Source organism: Eurosta solidaginis, chromosome 4 (genome assembly GCF_040869045.1).
Source record: "Eurosta solidaginis isolate ZX-2024a chromosome 4, ASM4086904v1, whole genome shotgun sequence".
Lineage (NCBI taxonomy): Eukaryota > Metazoa > Arthropoda > Insecta > Diptera > Tephritidae > Eurosta > Eurosta solidaginis.
In genome coordinates, this window is record NC_090322.1 from 64,648,500 (window position 1) to 64,667,780 (window position 19,281).

Below are 19,281 nucleotides of genomic sequence, written 5' to 3' on the forward strand. Positions count from 1 at the left end.
ATGGTTTACGGATGGATCCAAGCAGAAAAGAAACATTGGAGAAGGTATATTTTGTCAGGATCTCAGAGTCAGCAAGAAATTGGGCCTGCCACCACTGCAGCGTCTGCCAAACGGAAGTCGCCACTATCAAGGATGCGGTGGGGTAGGGGGTTCAATTGCTATTTAAACAGTCAGGCGGCCAAAAAGAGACAACGATGTGTTCTAACACTGTGCGGTCGATCCAAGTCGCAAAATGCATAAAATTGCTGGTGGTCGCATAGAGTTACTTTTCGATGAAGATTATCTGGATGACGGGACATGGCAACATCCTTGGCAATTTTCACGTGAATGTCTTAGCTCAACTGGTACGTGAACTGGAAGTGGATGCCAATAGGGACTACGAAACACCGTTAACCACTATTAGTGTAGTCCTGGAAAGGTGGGCATCGGGCCAACTAATTAATCAAGCACTTAGCTGAGACCAGCTCTTGCAGGGTGTTGAGATTCCTCTGGCCGGTTGTTTTGACCAAGAGGTTAGCTGAATTACTGGGACTCACTAAGCACAATCTCTAATTGATCAAATCCTTCCGTAGCGGCTCAGTATTCGGGCCAACTCCAGCTGTGTTAGTTGCAGGGGGTCGACGATTGGAGTCATTTTTTTACTTCATGCTTGACTGTACAGCTTTTCAGAGACAAGGAGTTAATATCTCTTCGATGATTACATACGGGTATCGCCGACAGATAATGTGGTATCACAGCGAACCGTTAAAACATTAAAGTTACCAATTTCCATTTAGCTGCGGCAGCCCCAACCCAACCTAACCATACAAACATGTCACAGTTTTTTTTTAAGTGGGCGTGGTAACCGACTGATTTTGTTAATTTAGCAAGGTGAATATTAATAACTAGCAAGGACAACTCCACGCGAAATCCTCAAGGGCTTTTGATTTACGGCTTACAAAATTTTAAATGTTTTTCCTCTAAATGTGGGCGGTACCCCGCCCATTTTCCAAAATTTCACCAAGTTTCTATCTTTCGTCATAAAGTATCAATATTCGTCACTTTATCGGCTTTTGGTAATGAAATAACGCACGGTTCCCATTTTTCGAAATTTTGATATCGATGTTTTTTAAAAGTGGGCGTGGTCGCCAACCCCGATTGTGTAAATTTTCATAGATCGAATGTATAATAATAAGAAAAGTCTTCCACGCTTAAAACTTTTTTATACTCAGTTGAGCAGAGCTCACAGAGTATATTAAGTTTGATTGGATAACGGTTGGTTGTACATATATAAAGGAATCGAGATAGATATAGACTTCCATATATCAAAATAATCAGGATCGAAAAAAAATTTGATTGAGCTATGTCCGTCCGTCCGTCCGTCCGTCCGTCCGTCCGTTAACAAAATAACTTGAGTAAATTTTGAGGTATCTTGATGAAATTTGGTATGTAGATTCCTGAGCACTCATCTCAGATCGCTATTTAAAATGAACGATATCGGACTATAACCACGCCCACTTTTTCGATATCGAAAATTTCGAAAAACCGAAAAAGTGCGATAATTCATTACAAAAGACCGATAAAGCGACGAAGCTTGGTAGATGAGTTGAACTTATGACGCAAAATAGAAAATTAGTAAAATTTTGGACAATGGGCGTGGCACCGCCCACTTTTAAAAGAAGGTAATTTAAAACTTTTACAAGCTGTAATTTGGCAGTCGTTGAAGATATCATGATGAAATTTGGCAGGAACGTTACCCTTATTACTATATGTACGCTTAATAAAAATTAGCAAAATCGGAGAAGGACCACGCCCACTTTTAAAAAAAAATTTTTTTAAAAGTAAAATTTTAACAAAAAATTTCATATCTTTACAGTATATAAGTAAATTATGTCAAGATTCAACTCCAGTAATGATATGGTGCAACAAAATACAAAAATAAAAGAAAATTTAAAAATGGGCGTGGCTCCGCCCTTTTTCATTTAATTTGTCTAGGATACTTTTAACGCCATAAGTCGAACAAAAATTAACCAATCCTTTTGAAATTTGGTAGGGGCATAGATTTTATGTCGCTAACTGTTTTCTGTGAAAATGGGCGAAATCGGTTGATGCCACGCCCAGTTTTTATACACAGTCGTCCGTCTGTCCTTCCGCATGGCCGTTAACACGATAACTTGAGCAAAAATCGATATATCTTTACTAAACTCAGTTCACGTACTTATCTGAACTCACTTTATCTTGGTATGAAAAATGAACGAAATCCGACTATGACCACGCCCACTTTTTCCATATCGAAAATTACGAAAAATGAAAAAAATGCCATAATTCTATACCAAATACGAAAAAGGGATGAAATATGGTAAGGTAATTGGATTGTTTTATTGACGCGAAATATAACTTTAGAAAAAACTTTATAAAATGGTTGTGACACCTACCATATTAAGTAGAAGAAAATGAAAAAGTTCTGCAGGGCGAAATAAAATACCCTTAAAATCTTGGCAGGTATTACATATATAAATAAATTAGCGGTATCCAACAGATGATGTTCTGGGTCCCCTGGTCCACATTTTGGTCGATATCTGGAAAACGCCTTCACATATACAACTACCACCACTCCCTTTTAAAACTCTCATTAATACCTTTAATTTGATACCCATATCGTACAAGCTCATTCTAGAGTCACCCCTGGTCCACCTTTATGGCGATATTTCGAAAAGGCGAACACCTATAGAACGAAGGCCCACTCCCTTTTAAAAATACTCATTAACACCTTTCATTTGATACCCATATCGTACAAACAAAGTCTAGAGTCACCCCTGGTCCATAAAGGCCCACTCCCTTTTAAAATACTCATTAACTCCTTTCGTTTGATACCCATATTGCACAAACGAATTCTAGGGTCACCCCTGGTCCACCTTTATGGCGATATCTCGACCCGGCGTCCACCTATGGAACTAAGGATTACTCCCTTTTAAAATACTCATTAACACCTTTCATTTGATACCCATATCGTACAAACGCATTCGAGTCACACCTGGTCCATCTTTATGGCGATATCTCGAAAAGGCGTCCACCTATAGAACTAAGGCCCACTCCCTCTTAAAATACTCATTAACTCCTTTCGTTTGATACCCATATTGCACAAACGAATTCTAGAGTCGCCCCTGGCCCACCTTTATGGCGATATCTCGAAACGACGTCCACCTATAGAACTAAGGCCCACTCCATTTTAAAATACTCATTAACACCTTTCGTTTGATGCCCATATTGTGCAAACAAATTCTAGGGTCACCCCTGCTCCACCTTTATGGCGATATCTCGAAACGGCGTCCACCTATGGAACTAAGGATTACTCCCTTTTAAAATGCTCATTAACACCTTTCATTTGATACCCATATCGTACAAACGCATTCTAGAGTCACCCCTGGTCCATCTTTACGGCGATATCTCGAAAAGGCGTCCATCTATAGAACTTAGGTCCACGCCCTTTTAAAATACTCATTAATACCTTTCATTTGATACCCATATCGTACAAACGCATTCTAGAGTCAACCCTGATCCACCTTTATGGCTATATCCCTAAATGGCGTCCACCTATAGAACTATGGCCCACTCCCTCATAAAATACTCTTTAATGCCCTTCATTTGATACACATGTCATACAAACACATTCCAGGGTTTCCCTCGGTTCATTTTCCTACATGGTTATTTTCCCTTATGTTGTCACCATAGTTCTCAACTGAGTATGTAATGTTCGGTTACACCCGAACTTAACCTTCCTTACTTGTTTCTTCTAAATATAGGCCCATTTTCAAAATTTTTTTTTCCAAATTTCCACACTAAAGGCGGAAATTATAGCCGTGAAGAGGCAGCAGAAATTCTGGAGGATGCGTGCTTAAGCTGTAGTCGCGTCAGTATATATATTGATAGTCCGGCGGTGATTAAGGCAATAATCTCGCATAGTACTTCTTCAAGAAGTGTTCTGAAATGTAAAGAAGCATTGGAAAAACTTCACTCAAGCCGGCCAATGCATCTGTACTGGGTTCCGGGTCATAAAGGGATAGAAGATAACGAAAAGGCCGATGAGTTGGAAAAGAAGGGTGCAACACCTGCTGAATCGACAATAGACGTCCGAATCCATTTGGGAGAAATCAAAAGGAGACAGGATTTGCATATGACTCACGAGGGCAAAAGCGCGGGCTGCAAAATTTCAATATCATGTGCGATATTAGATTCACAAAGTGGCTCATATCTCTGAAGAGAGAAGACTTTAAGGCTTATGATGGGCTGATAAAACAACACTGCTTTCTAGTTTCACATGCTTATAAGTAAGGCCTCGTCAGTAACAGTAGGTTTAGGAAGTACAAGCTGCAGGAAGAAACAATTGAGTACGTTCTGTGCTCGTGTACTGCCCTCTCCAGTCCATGCCCCAGCTATTAGTGGCAGCAGAGTTGCCAGATCGCGAGGCAGCAATTAATCTAACCTATTTCTTATCGCAAAGTCAACCCACTTATCAAGTTTCATCACTTTATCGGTATCTAGTAATGAATTATCCGATTTTTCAGTTTTTCGAAATTAAATCGTGCAGTCCATTTTTCCATTTTTCTAACAGCTCTATTCTGCACCTAGATAAGCCAGCACTTAAAATTTCGTGAAGATATCTAAATTTTTACTTAAGTTATCGTGGCCGCTGCCGTGGTGTGGCGCTTCGCCTACCAAACCGAAGGTCCTGGGTTCAAGTCCCGTAAAAAGCAACATGGAAAATTTAGGAAAAAGTTTATTCAATTAGAAATCAGTTTCAGGCGGGGTCGCCCCTCGGCAGTAATTTGGCAAACACTCCGAGTATATTTCTGCCATGCAAAGCTTCTCAGTGAAAACTCATCTGCCTTGCAGATGCCGTTCGGAGTCGGTATAAAACATGTAGGTTCCGCTCCGCCAATTTCTAGGAAGAGAAGCTTGGAATAAAATCTCTTCGGAGGTTATCGCGCTTTGCATATATTTTTGTATAGTGTTAACGGAGGGGCACACATGGCGAACTCAAAATATTTTTCGATGCTGGGTATAATCAGAGCTTGCAAGTGATCCAGAGTTGTAGAATATTAAAAAAAATTCTGTTCATTTGACTTTTTTATCACTTTCATTCACATACTGGGCTAATATAACATTGAACTACATTACATTTGACTTTGTTAGATGGTCGAGTTTTACTGATTGTTTTGTCGTAAGTCCCCCGCTCAATTTGCAATATTATAATAGACTTTGTTCAAATAATGAGATGGTGTTGCAATGTTAAATAGCATTGTATGTAACTTTTGGTTGCATAGTTGGCCATTAATTATAAAAAGAAAAAATATGTACTTTCTCTGATGTGTTTAACTTTTGCCTTTTGGCTCAAAGCTTTACGTCAACATATTAATATGCATGGTTAAATGGAATATTTCTACAAGGAACACTATATGAAAACTTTTTGCTGGCATATTTTTTTTCGAATAATTAAAATATATAATATTGTGACAGATAGATACTTTGTCGGATAACCGGATCCCGCATGTAATCATAGTCACATTCGGATATGCGTCAAAGTTTGAATAAGGAGTAAATTAAGAATTAACACATGGGAGAGTCCATTAGAAAGTGAACCTTGGTGAGGGGATAATTTTTCTCATGAAATTAGCAAATGTGTGGATAGAAAATTTGAAAAAAAAAATATGTTATCAACCCAATCATATATAATATAACCTTATAAAAGCATTTTTATAAATAAATAAAATAAGTGTTAGGCGCGATGACCTCCGAAGAGATCTAAGGCCGAGCTTCTCTTCCAATTTGCGTCTTGCTCCTCTTGATTTCGCTTAGACAAATTTTCTTCTAATTGAAAAACCTTATTTCTAAAATTTTGATGCTGCTTTGCCCGGGGTGCGAACCCAGGGCATACGGTGTGGCAGGCGGAGCACGCTACCATCACACCACGGTGGCCGCCAAGCAAAGCATTTTTATACCTTTTTTAATTCCGACCGCCGACCGTTCCAAAAAGTATCGAGTCTACTCGATCCAAGTGAGTGCTTCGGAAGTTTTATCGAAATGGAATAACATTTTTTTAAAATGAGATCTTATGTTTTGAATTTAGTAGAAAACTAGTTAGGAAGTTAAAGTTTGGACGAAACCGAACGCTAATACCTAATTGTGTGCTCTTACATATATTTTAGGCAAACATCACGAACATTACATGATTTAAAAGATTTTTTATCGACTTATGGTATTTAAAAACATTTTTAGAAGTCAGAAAAATGTTTTTCTAAAAGGGGTCGCCCGTCGGCAGTGGTTTCGCAAGCACGCCGAGTGTATTTCTCCGGTTAGGAACCGGTAAGAAATATGCAGGTCTTGTCCCCTCAATTTGTAAGGAAAATAAAAAATAGCACGACACAAATTGGAAGAGAAGCTCGGTCTAGATCTCCTCGGAGGTAAATTGCGTCAAGTATTTTTTCATAGCACTAACCAACTTTTGGAGAAATTAACTGAATAGAAGGGGATCACAACGATTTTCCTTTTTTTTAAACTTTTGTACTTTGTACTATATCCCTATTGGAAGTACATATATATATATATATATATATATATATATATATATATATATATATATATGTGGGAATTTATTGTGAACATCCAGCTGAGAAAGAAGAAGATACTCAGTAAGAAGCATAAAGACGTAGAGGAAGATTAAAGACGTAGAGTAAAACGAAAGCGTGTTCATAATTATAGAGCGAAAATAGCGAGAAAGACGAAAAGCGAAGCTGTTAAGACGAAAATCGAAGCTAAGAAGAGTTTGAAGACGACAAGCAAGCCGTAAAGACGTTCAATTTAATTAAAATTCACTGTATACATTATCTAAACTTTGTTAAAATACAATTAATCTCATTAAATATAACTAAATCCTACATTTTTGGGGGCTCGTCCTTATATACAAAGTGAAATGGCTTGTGTCAACGATTTAATATGTGAAAATCTACGTGTGTGTAAAACACCAAGCATAATTGCGTTGCATAAATTCGTTTTTGGCTATGAAGGTGACCGAAATAATCGTCGACGGTTGCGTACTTTTGCCGGTTTTAATTTCGCGGAGCAGAGCGCAGAATACAACGAAAAAATTAAATATATTGAAGGAAATTTGACTCAGGCGGACTTGGTGTCAATTTGTAATGTTTTAGGCATAAGCCATAATAATAACGAGTTGGTGGTTAACATTTTTCGCAACCTGCAAGAAGGTAATTTATTAAAATACGACGTACCCGACGCTGACGCCAACGCCGACGAATCGAGCGACGACGAAACGTATGAAGAGTCTGGAAGCGCAAACAATTTTGCAGCAGAAAATCGGTTTGTTACACCATTAAAACATGTGCATAGCCAAGCAGCGCAACTCGGTAATGTCGGTGACGCGAAAAGTGGTAACAGCGGCAGAGAAATTGTAGACGTTAATGATGGAATGATGACTGCACGCTTTGCCATCAGTTTTCGTGACGTAGAGGATAGCATTCGTAATTTTGATGATACAAACTCAATTCCTGTGGAAATCTGGATAGAAGAATTCGAAAATCAAGCTGATATAATGCGATGGAGTAACTTTCAACGTTTTCTTTTTGCGAAAAAGGCATTAAAAGGTATCGCAAAATTGTTCGTTGCAAGTGAACGAAATTTGAATTCGTGGAGCGCACTGAAAGCAGCGCTGTTGTCAGGATTCAAAGCAAACGTTTCTAGCAAGCAGATACACGAAGCACTCTCTCAAAGCAAACGCAATAAAAACGAATGTGTATTTGAATTTTTTTACCGATTAAAAGACATTTCATCTTGCGGGCATATCGACGACGATGCACTAATTCAATATGTGATAGACGGAATAGACACAAAAACAACAAATAAAATAATTTTATACGGTGCAAAAAATTTGAGCGAATTAAAAGAGAAGTTAAAGATGTACAAAAATATAATTGAACAAGTAAGGAAGGTTAAGTTCGGGTGTAACCGAACATTACATACTCAGTTGAGAGCTATGGTGACAACATAAGGGAAAATAACCATGTAGGAAAATGAACCGAGGGAAACCCTGGAATGTGTTTGTATGACATGCGTATCAAATGAAAGGCATTAAAGAGTATTTTATGAGGGAGTGGGCCATAGTTCTACAGGTGGACGCCATTTAGGGATATAGCCATAAAGGTGGATCAGGGTTGACTCTAGAATGCGTTTGTACGATATGGGTATCAAATGAAAGATGTTAATGAGTATTTTAAAAGGGAGTAATCCTTAGTTCCATAGGTGGACGCCGTTTCGAGATATCGCCATAAAGGTGGGCCAGGGGTGACCCTAGAATTTGTTTGTACAATATGGGCATCAAATGAATGGTGTTAATGAGTATCTTAAAAGGGAGTGGGCCCTAGTTCTATAGGTGGATGCCTTTTCGAAATATCGCCATAAAAGTGGACCAGGGGTGACTCTAGAATGTGTTTGTACGATATGGGTATCAAATTAAAGCTATTAATGAGGGTTTTAAAAGGGAGCGGTGGTTGTTGTATAGGTGGTCGCCTTTTCGAAATAGCGCCATAAAGGTGGACCAGGGGTGACTCTAGAATGCATTTGTACGATATGGGTATCAAATGAAAGGTGTTAATGAGTATTTGAAAAGGGATTAATCCTTAGTTCCATAAGTGGACGCCGTTTCGAGATATCGCCATAAAGGTGGACCAGGGGTGACCCTAGAATTTGTTTGTACAATATGGGTATCAAAAGAAAGGTGTTAATGAGTATTTTAAAAGGGAGTAATCCTTAGTTCCATAGGTGGACGCCGTTTCGAGATATCGCCATAAAGGTGGCCAGGGGTGACCCTAGAATTTGTTTTACAACGCGGACATCAAACGAAAGGTGTTAATGAGTATTGTAAAAGGGAGTGGGCCTTAGTTCTATAGGTGGACGCCGTTTCGAAATATCGCCACAAAGGTGGACGAGGGGTGACTCTAGAATGTGTTTGTACGATATGGGTATCAAACTAAAGGTATTAATGAGAGTTTTAAAAGGGAGTAGTGGTTGATGTATAGGTGGTCGCATTTTCGTGATATCGTCATAAAGGTGGACCAGGGGTGACCCTAGAATTTGTTTGTACAATATGTGTATCAAAAGCAGGCATGCTTAACCAACGAACCGATATCATTTCGTTACGATAATTAACGTTAATAAATGAAACAAAGTCATTTCGTTTCGTTTATTAACGTTAAGAACGTCAAATTAACGAAATGATTTTGTTTCGTTTTCTGCCATATTAAAACGAAATCAAATCGTTTATGCTGATTATTAATTTCAAACTATGCTGGCAAAGCTGATTGATTGCCGAGTCATTAAAGTTGAAAGCATTAGCCAAGCTGATTGCAACTTTTCTCATGAATTTTGACAGTACGAACATTTCTCAGAGTATTTTTGATATTACCACCAACGAATTATACAAACAAATTACATGGAGTTTGTGTGTGTATGTCCGCATAGCATTGCCAGCACAATTCAAACATAAAGTATCACGTTTTTGTTAACGTTTTTAACGTTAACGAAAGCTTTTCGTTTCGGTTAAAAACGAGATACAATTTATATTGATAATTTCTTTATCGATAATATTTCGAAGTGTTTCAACGGAAACTGTGGAAATTTTTTGATAAACGATTAGCTTAACGTTAAGGTGCGTCCCTGATCAAAAGAAAGGTGTTAATGAGTATTTTAAAAGGGAGTAATCCTTAGTTCCATAGGTGGACGCCGTTTCGAGATATCGCCATAAAGGTGGAGCAGGGGTGACCCTAGAATTTGTTTGTACAATATGGGTATCAAAAGAAAGGTGTTAATGAGTTTTTTAAAAGGGAGTAATCCTTAGTTCCATAGGTGGACGCCGTTTCGGGATATCGCCATAAAGGTGGGCCAGGGGTGACTCTAGAATACGTTTGTGCAATATGGGTATCAAACAAAAGGAGTTAATGAGTATTTTAAAAGGGAGTGGGCCTTAGTTCTATAGGTGGACGCCTTTTCGAGGTATCGCAATAAAGGTGGACCAGGGGTGACTCTAGACTTTGTTTGTGCGATATGGGTATCAAATGAAAGGTGTTAATGAGTATTTTTAAAAGAGAGTGGGCCTTCGTTCTACAGGTGTTCGCCTTTTCGAGATATCGCCATAAAGGTGGACCAGGGGTAACTTTAGAATATGTTTGTACGATATGGGTATCAAATGAAAGGTGTTAATGAGTATTTTAAAAGGGCGTGGGGCTTAGTTCTATAGGTGGACGCCTTTTCGAGAAATCGCCATAAAGGTGGACCAGGGGTGACTCTAGAATGAGTTTGTACGATATGGGTATCAAATTAAAGGTATTAATGAGAGTTTTAAAAGGGAGTGGTGGTAGTTGTATATGTGAAGGCGTTTTCCAGATATCGACCAAAAAGTGGACCAGGATGACCCAGAACATCATCTGTTGGATACCGCTAATTTATTTATATATGTAGTACCTGCCAAGATTTTAAGGGTTTTTTATTTCGCCCTGCAGAACTTTTTCATTTTCTTCTACTTAATATGGTAGGTGTCACAACCATTTTATAAAGTTTTTTCTAAAGTTATATTTCGCGTCAATAAAAAAATCCAATTACCTTACCATGTTTCATCCCTTTTTTCGTATTTGGTATAGAATTATGGCATTTTTTTCATTTTTCGTAATTTTCGATATGGAAAAAGTGGGCGTGGTCATAGTCGGATTTCGTTCATTTTTCATACCAAGATAAAGTGAGTTCAGATAAGTACGTGAACTGAGTTTAGTAAAGATATATCGATTTTTGCTCAAGTTATCGTGTTAACGGCCATGCGGAAGGACAGACGGACGACTGTGTATAAAAACTGGGCGTGGCATCAACCGATTTCGCCCATTTTCACAGAAAACAGTTAGCGACATAAAATCTATGCCCCTACCAAATTTCAAAAGGATTGGTTAATTTTTGTTGGACTTATGGCGTTAAAAGTATCCTAGACAAATTAAATGAAAAAGGGCGGAGCCACGCCCATTTTTAAATTTTCTTTTATTTTTGTATTTTGTTGCACCATATCATTACTGGAGTTGAATCTTGACATAATTTACTTATATACTGTAAAGATATTAAATTTTTTGTTAAAATTTTACTTAAAAAAAATTTTTTTTTTAAAAGTGGGCGTGGTCCTTCTCCGATTTTGCTAATTTTTATTAAGCGTACATATAGTAATAAGAGTAACGTTCCTGCCAAATTTCATCATGATATCTTCAACGACTGCCAAATTACAGCTTGTAAAATTTTAAATTACCTTCTTTTAAAAGTGGGCGGTGCCACGCCCATTGTCCAAAATTTTACTAATTTTCTATTTTGCGTCATAAGTTCAACTCATCTACCAAGCTTCGTCGCTTTATCGGTCTTTTGTAATGAATTATCGCACTTTTTCGGTTTTTCGAAATTTTCGATATCGAAAAAGTGGGCGTGGTTATAGTCCGATATCGTTCATTTTAAATAGCGATCTGAGATGAGTGCTCAGGAACCTACATACCAAATTTCATCAAGATACCTCAAAATTTACTCAAGTTATCGTGTTAACGGACGGACGGACGGACGGACGGACATGGCTCAATCAAATTTTTTTTCGATCCTGATTATTTTGATATATGGAAGTCTATATCTATCTCGATTCCTTTATATATGTACAACCAACCGTTATCCAATCAAACTTAATATGCTCTGTGAGCTCTGCTCAACTGAGTATAAAAATGTAGCACAGAAAACACAGTGCGCAGTGAAGAGTATGTAAAGCGAAAACCAAAGGAATTAATATGCTATAATTGTGGAGATAAAGGGCATGTATCGAAGAATTGCCAAAATAAAGAAAAAGGAACAAAGTGTTTTGTTTGTAATTCATTTAGGCATATCGCAAAAAATTGTGATGTGAAGAAAAAAATTGACTCAGTAAGAAAAGTGAACACAATACGAAAGGCAAACGAAATGATGTTTAAAACCATACAAGTTGGTGAAAAGAAATGTGTAGCACTGATTGATACGGGCAGTAGCGCGAATATAATGAGTTTTGATGTTTTTAAACAATTACACAACGTAAAATTAAACGAATGTACAGTGCAGTTGCTAGGTTTTGGCAAAACCAGTAATGTTAAGCCATTGGGTCAGATAAAGCAGACCATTACAGTAGACAATGAAGTGTTTGATATAAATTTTTTTGTTGTAAATGCCGAATATCTTGACGTTGATGTTATTATTGGTGCGGATTTTTGTTTAGTCGCAGAACTAACAATTAATTCGTCGGGAATAAAAATAAGCAAAATATCTAATGACAGTTCTAATGAAGAAATATCTGTGCTTAGTATAGACGTATCTGGTTCGTGTGAAAACATTGACATAGGTGAAAACGCTAGGTTGTCTGCCAAGCAAGAGGTGAGTGAACTTTTATCAATTTACAAACCAGTATTATCGAAAACTACAAACGTTGAAATGAAAATCTTATTAAAAGACGATTCTCCAATATTTTCGCGGCCACGTAGAATGGCGCTAACCGAGCAAATAATTGTTGATGACCAAATCGAAGAGTGGCTGCAGAAAGGCATTATTAAAGAGTCAAACTCTGAATTTACTAGCCCTATAGTACTTGTTAAGAAGCGTGATGGTACATCGCGGCTTTGCGTTGACTTTCGCAGAATGAACAAGGTAATTGTAAAAGATCATTTTCCTTTACCCCTTATAGAAGACCAATTAGACAGGCTACAAAAAGCAAAAGTTTTTAGTACGATAAATCTTAAGAACGGCTTTTTCCATGTCTCCGTTGAGGAATCAAGCCGAAAGTATACATCGTTTGTGACGCAGAACGGTCAATATCAATTTCGTAAGGTACCTTTTGGACTTTCCAATTCCCCTATCGTATTCCAACGGCATGTGAATGCTGTTTTCCGTCATCTAACGCGTAAAGGCATCGCTTTGCCATACGTAGACGACGTAATCATTCCCTCAAAAAATGAAGAAGAAGCTGTAGCAAATCTTAAATAAGTCATCGAAACGTGTAAAGAATTTGGTTTGAAACTAAATATGAAAAAATGTAGCTTTTTGAAGACGCGTATTCAGTTTCTTGGTCACATTTTATGAGTAAAAAAACAACAGAAGCGCAACGAAAATATACTATCTACGAATTGGAAATTTTGGCAGTGATAGGAGCTCTAACGAAATTTCGTGTTTATTTACTGGGAATACATCTTAAATTAATTACCGACTGTAATGCTTTTGCAAAAACGCTAGAGAAAAAGAGTTTGTGCACCAGAGTGGCACGTTGGGTTCTTTTTCTAGAAGAATATAATTACACAGTTGAACATCGTGCTGGCACACGTATGAAGCACGTTGATGCTCTAAGCAGATACCCTGTAATGAATATAGTAGTAGACAGTACCTGTATTGGTATTAAAGAAGCACAAGATTGTGACGAAAAGATTAAAGCTATAAAACAAATTTTGAGCAATGGGGCAAATTACTATGAAGATTATTTCCTTAAAAGTGACATTCTTTATAAGTTAGTCAAAGACGTTAAGTTGTTGGTAATTCCCAAATCTATGCAAAGACAAATCATAGGCAACGCACATGACAGAGGTTAATTTGCAGCGAAGAAGACTAAATAATTAATATCCAAGACGTTCTACATACCATGTTTAGATGAAAAAATACAAGAATATATAGCTTATTGCATCCCATGTATAATGACTAATCGTAAGCGGGGAAAACAAGAGGAATTTTTGCATCCGTTACAAAACGAAGACGTACCTTTGTATACGTACCATATCGACTTTTTAGGCCCGTTAGAGTCGACGCACAAAAAATACAAGCACATCTTGTCAGTAATTGACTCTTTCACAAAATTTTGCTGGTTATATCCAACGAAGTCTACCACATCGAATGAAGTAATACAGCGGCTTAGCAATCAAAGTACGACTTTTGGTAACCCAACATACATCATTTCAGATAGAGGATCTGCGTTCACCTCTCAAGATTTTATCAAATATTGCGACAATGAAGGAACAAAGTTGATTAAAACGACGACAGGCCTACCAAGGGTAAATGGCCAAGTTGAAAGGTTGAATTCTGTAATAATCTCAGTTCTCTCTAAACGAAGCATAAGCGACCCGACCAAGTGGTACAAAAAAGTTAACAAAGTACAGCAAGCGATTAATTCGACATATTGTAGAAGCATTGATACAACACCGTTCGAACTTTTAATTGGCGCAAAGATGCGAACTAAGGAAGATTTGCAGTTGCAAGAGTGTTCAAGAAAGAATTGTTGACGACTTTTATTGACGATCGCAAAGATTTACGAACAGCAGCAAAAACTAGTATTTCAAAGATACAAAACGAAAATATTAAAACATACAATCTACGACGCAAGACGCCAAGGCAGTATAGAGTTGGCGATGTAGTAGCCATAAAGAGGACGCAATTCGGTAGCAACCTTAAACTTAAGACAAAGTTTTTGGGACCCTATAGAATTGCAACAGTGAAGCAAAACAACTCATATGATGTGCAAAAAATTGGAAACAACGATGGTCCAAAAAATACAACGACTTGCGTAGAATACATAAAACCATGGTCTACGTACAAAAACGACAAAGATGGCGACGAATCATTCGGGCCGAATGTTTAGTCAAAATAGCCGAATGTGGGAATTTATTGTGAACATCCAGCTGAGAAAGAAGAAGATACTCAGTAAGAATCATAAAGACGTAGAGGAAGATTAAAGACGTAGAGTAAAACGAAAGCGTGTTCATAATTATATAGCGAAAAGAGCGAGAAAGACGAAAGACGAAAAGCGAAGCTGTTAAGACGAAAATCGAAGCTAAGAAGAGTTTGAAGACGACAAGCAAGCCGCAAAGACGTTCAATTTAATTAAAATTCACTGTATACATTATCTAAACTTTGTTAAAATACAATTAATCCCATTAAATATAACTAAATCCTACATATATTGGAAATTTCTTTAAGATTAAAACTGTAAGCTCCTTTTTTAGGCGTGCTCCTTATCCGCTTTTGATCGGATCTATATACTAAAACTTTAAATTTTTTTGCTTAAATAGGCAGTAGCCGAGCGCAATTTATTTCGCGTGAGGGGACTTAAGCGATTTTGAGCTACACTATCTGTAGGACTTAGTCATCTTTAAAAAAAGTAGTTGACTTTTTGGTTTTATACTATTGGTTTGGTTGACATTAAAAATCTGAAAAAAATGTCACCTGGCGCTTTTGATATGTATCGGCTCATATGTACATCGATATATCATTTTGGAATTTTCGGGCACTGTTAAACTTTTCTATTGAAAAAAAAAGAGAAAAGAACGTATATAAGTTCATTGAATATCTACAGAAGGCTGTCGCCATCATAATGCGCACAAAAAAAATTTCATAGTTGAATTGCGTGAATAAATATCGCAAGTTCAGTAGTCCAATAAGTACAAGGTAATGTGATTGCGTTTTTCATACAAATTTTTTCAACCCCAAAGTTTGTCCATATCAATCCGCAGACACGTTTATAAATTGATATGGTTATTTACATACATAATCTGTTTTGTGTGCGAAAGCGAAGTAAATGTGAAAAAGTGTACGCGTGTTAACATTTAAATTTTATTACTTCAGGCGTAAAATCGCCACCGTCGATAACAAAATTAATCTCAATCGTTACCTTTATCAACTGAACTGCTGAACAACTGAATCTGAATTTATTATTGGCAATTTCTTTTTTATACAATTTTTCTTATGCTACTTACTTAGCTAAGTTGCTAACATACTTATAAATTTACTTATATCGTACAGGTGAATTCGCTTACAGCGCAATAATTTATTAACAGTGTTGTTGTTGTTCCTCTTTACAAAAGTTGCTTGATAATCAAATAGATTTTAAATCGAATTGTTTTATTGCTTTTATTATATTCTTATAATTTTGCGTATGCAAGTAAAAGTAACTTAATTGGGCAACCAACGGGTTCACATTACGTCTGCACGGCTTCCGCTTTAAGCGTCAGTTATGCACCGACGTGGATCGTACGTACGGACGTTTGTCGTACGTATGGACGTTTGTCGTACGAAACACGTTTGAGCGAACCCTCAAGCCTGTAGGAATCAATGTGTGCGTCCGTGTATATGTACATAACATATTTGTGTGTGTATTGTTTACAGCAAAGCACTGTTGCCATTGACCAGTTTGCATTTATGCCTAGGCAAACATCAACTTTTGGAATTACAATTTTCCATGGTGTAAATGGCAGAAACAAAAACTGAATAAGAATTTCTAGTTCATTTATTTGTAATCTGCAATTTCATATAATAATTTCGAGATTTTTCAACAAAATTTGAAACATTAGGCCTTTTTGTATAATAACTGCAATTGGTCCAAACATAGCAGACAGAATATTTAATAGGCAAGTCTGTCTTGTGAGAGAGCGATCAGCTGACACGTTCTTACGGAAAAAAATCAAAATTGGTTTGATTTCTACGTTCCGGGCTACGTACGTACGTGCGTTGAATTGGTGAGTTTTCGTTTACATACTCATAAGATAGGTCGTGTCAGCTGACACGTTTTTTGTACGTACGTTCGTGAGTAACTGCCGCTTAAATTTAGTGCAACGGAATGTGAAGCAGTTATTGTTGTTGTTTTATTAAAATATTGTTTACTGAATTTGGGTTGCAGTAACTGCTGTATAGGCAATATGTGACGATTGTTGCTAACTGTGTTAACTCCCCCCTTCTTAAGTATCAGCGTCCCGCTGATGAAATATTTTTGTTTTAGTTGGAAGTCTACTATTGGTGGAATGAAAAAATATTTCCTATTTCTGGGTCGTAATGCGATATACAAAGCAATCGACAATATTATTGCTAGGAGAATGGCTTCGAAGCTTGAGCTAATAGATATTACAATCTTTGAGGATATGTGTTCTAATTTCCTTACATTGGTTAAATGGAGTTGATGCAAATAGTTGAGGTCGAGTTTGATTTCATTTTCAGTTAGGTTGTTTTGAAGTATTGGAGGTAATATTTGGTACGAGCTAGTTTGCCAACTTGTATAACTAACATTGTTTAGTGTTATGGTTTCATTAAGGAAGTTTATGATAATTGTGCCATTCAATTTGAGTGACTTGTTATCGTAACGGAGCTTTCCAATAAAATTTGAGACAAAAAGTGTTCCTTCTGTGATTAATTCAACTATGGCTTTATATTCATATTGGTCATCGCACAGTCCTTTGCCCCCCCCCCCCCTCCCCCCCCAAAAAAAAAAAAAGATTTGAGTTATACAGTGATTTTATTCTAGCTTTTGGAGTTGATTTCTTCTGCAGATTGTAGTTTCGTCTATTTCCAGGCAGTTTCCGATGATGCCATATTTTTCCTCTTGTGACGTGAAAATATTGGAAAATTCTAGATAAACTCGTTTGCTGTTTTTTACGGTTGAACGCATAATGACATTGTTGAAAAGAGTGTCTTCTGTTTTTTGAAGTGAAATTACATATAGAAGAAGTGAGACTTTGACAACCATTGACGGTTTAGCATATTCAAGCGCCTGTATTTCATTTTTAAAAGGTAGTATGCCACTTTGTGATAAAATATTTTCGATATCTCCTTTATTTAAGAGTTGTGAGTGAACAATTCCTTGTTATGCTAACTGGGCTGACATTAAGATTTTCGAAATTTCACCTTTTATTATTCCTAACTTATTAAATAGTGTTTGTTCAAAAAGCTGCGTTTTGTCTTCGTTTATTTCGTCCGCGATTCTGTTATGTCCATCTAAAATTGTATTACCGGTCCTTATAAGATATTCGTTTATTTCGTGTTGTTTGTTGTTGTTTTCTATCAGAGTGTGTGTTTGTGACATGATTTGGTCACAGTCAGTAGCGTCGGGATTTCCTGCTAACCACTTCCAAGCAGACCCCATCCAGTTAATTGATCGTTTGTGTTTGGTAGCGTTTTTGGTTCGTAACTGGTCCAGTATATTGTCTATCTCTGTAAGTTCATGTTCTAGTTGCGGAAAAAAATGATTTCTTACTAACTTCGTGTTGTACTATTGGTCTTATATCGTCAACTACTCTGTCGTACTCATCTAAGTCTATAGTATGACGTTAAACCTAGAAAACTTTTCAGTTCTTTAAGATTTACGGGTACAGCAATTTTTTTAATCGCTGAAATTTTTTCAGGGTCCGGTAAAATACCGTTTCCTGTGAAAATATGCCCTAAAAATTCCACTCGGGTTCTGAAAAACTTAGATTTTTCTAGATTTACTTTTAAATTTTCTTTATATAGAAGAGCGAATACATCTTCAATATTTTTAAGATGTTCTTTTTTGGTTCTTCCTATTATTATGATATCGTCGATATAGATGTAGCAGGATATTCCTATGAGGGGTTTAAGGAAGTCATTTATCATCCTCTGAAATATAGAAGGCGCATTCTTAAGCCCAAATGGCAACCTAGTAAATTCGTATTTACCATTTGCGGTCGAAAACGCTGTTTTTTCTATATCCCTTTCCTTCATCCTGATTTGGTGAAAACCGGATGTAAGTCAAGTGTAGTGAAATACTAACACTTCCCTAAGCTAGCTAAAATGCTACTTATAGCGGGTATTGGGTAAGCGTCAGGTATTGTTACTGAATTTAGTCCTTTAAAATCAACGACAACCCCCTGGCTTTTTTTTGGGACAATCCACAAAGGAGAATTATATGGGCTTTTTGACGGCCTAATTATACCATTATTTATAAGTTCCGTTATCTGTTTTTCCACCTCGCCACGAAGTTTGGTTGGATAAGGGTAGGATTTGGTATAGATTGGTTCCTTTGTCGTTGTCCTTATTTCTGCTAACACGGTTGTGTCTATTGGTGTCGGATACTGGTCCGAAAAAGTCCGCGTATTTATTAATAATTTCTTCAATTTCATGTTTTTAGAATGTTTCCTCAAGACTATTAACTTGTTTTGAAATTTTATGTTTTAATGGCAATACTACGTCTCCTATGGTTAGTGTGTCGTCGTTTCTATTAATAATCGCTCCTAGTTCCTTGAGAGTATCATCACCTATGGTACCATCAAAGGATTTTAAATTTCGCAGAATAAAAAAAATCAAAATTATTGTTTATGCCTATGCTTTTGAAGAATGATCCCGAAAGTTTATGGGTTATTTCCACCTGGCCGGCAGCGGATTGAACCCTGAAAGGGTTCTTTAGTTTCAATGAATTTTTGGCAATTTTTTCACAAG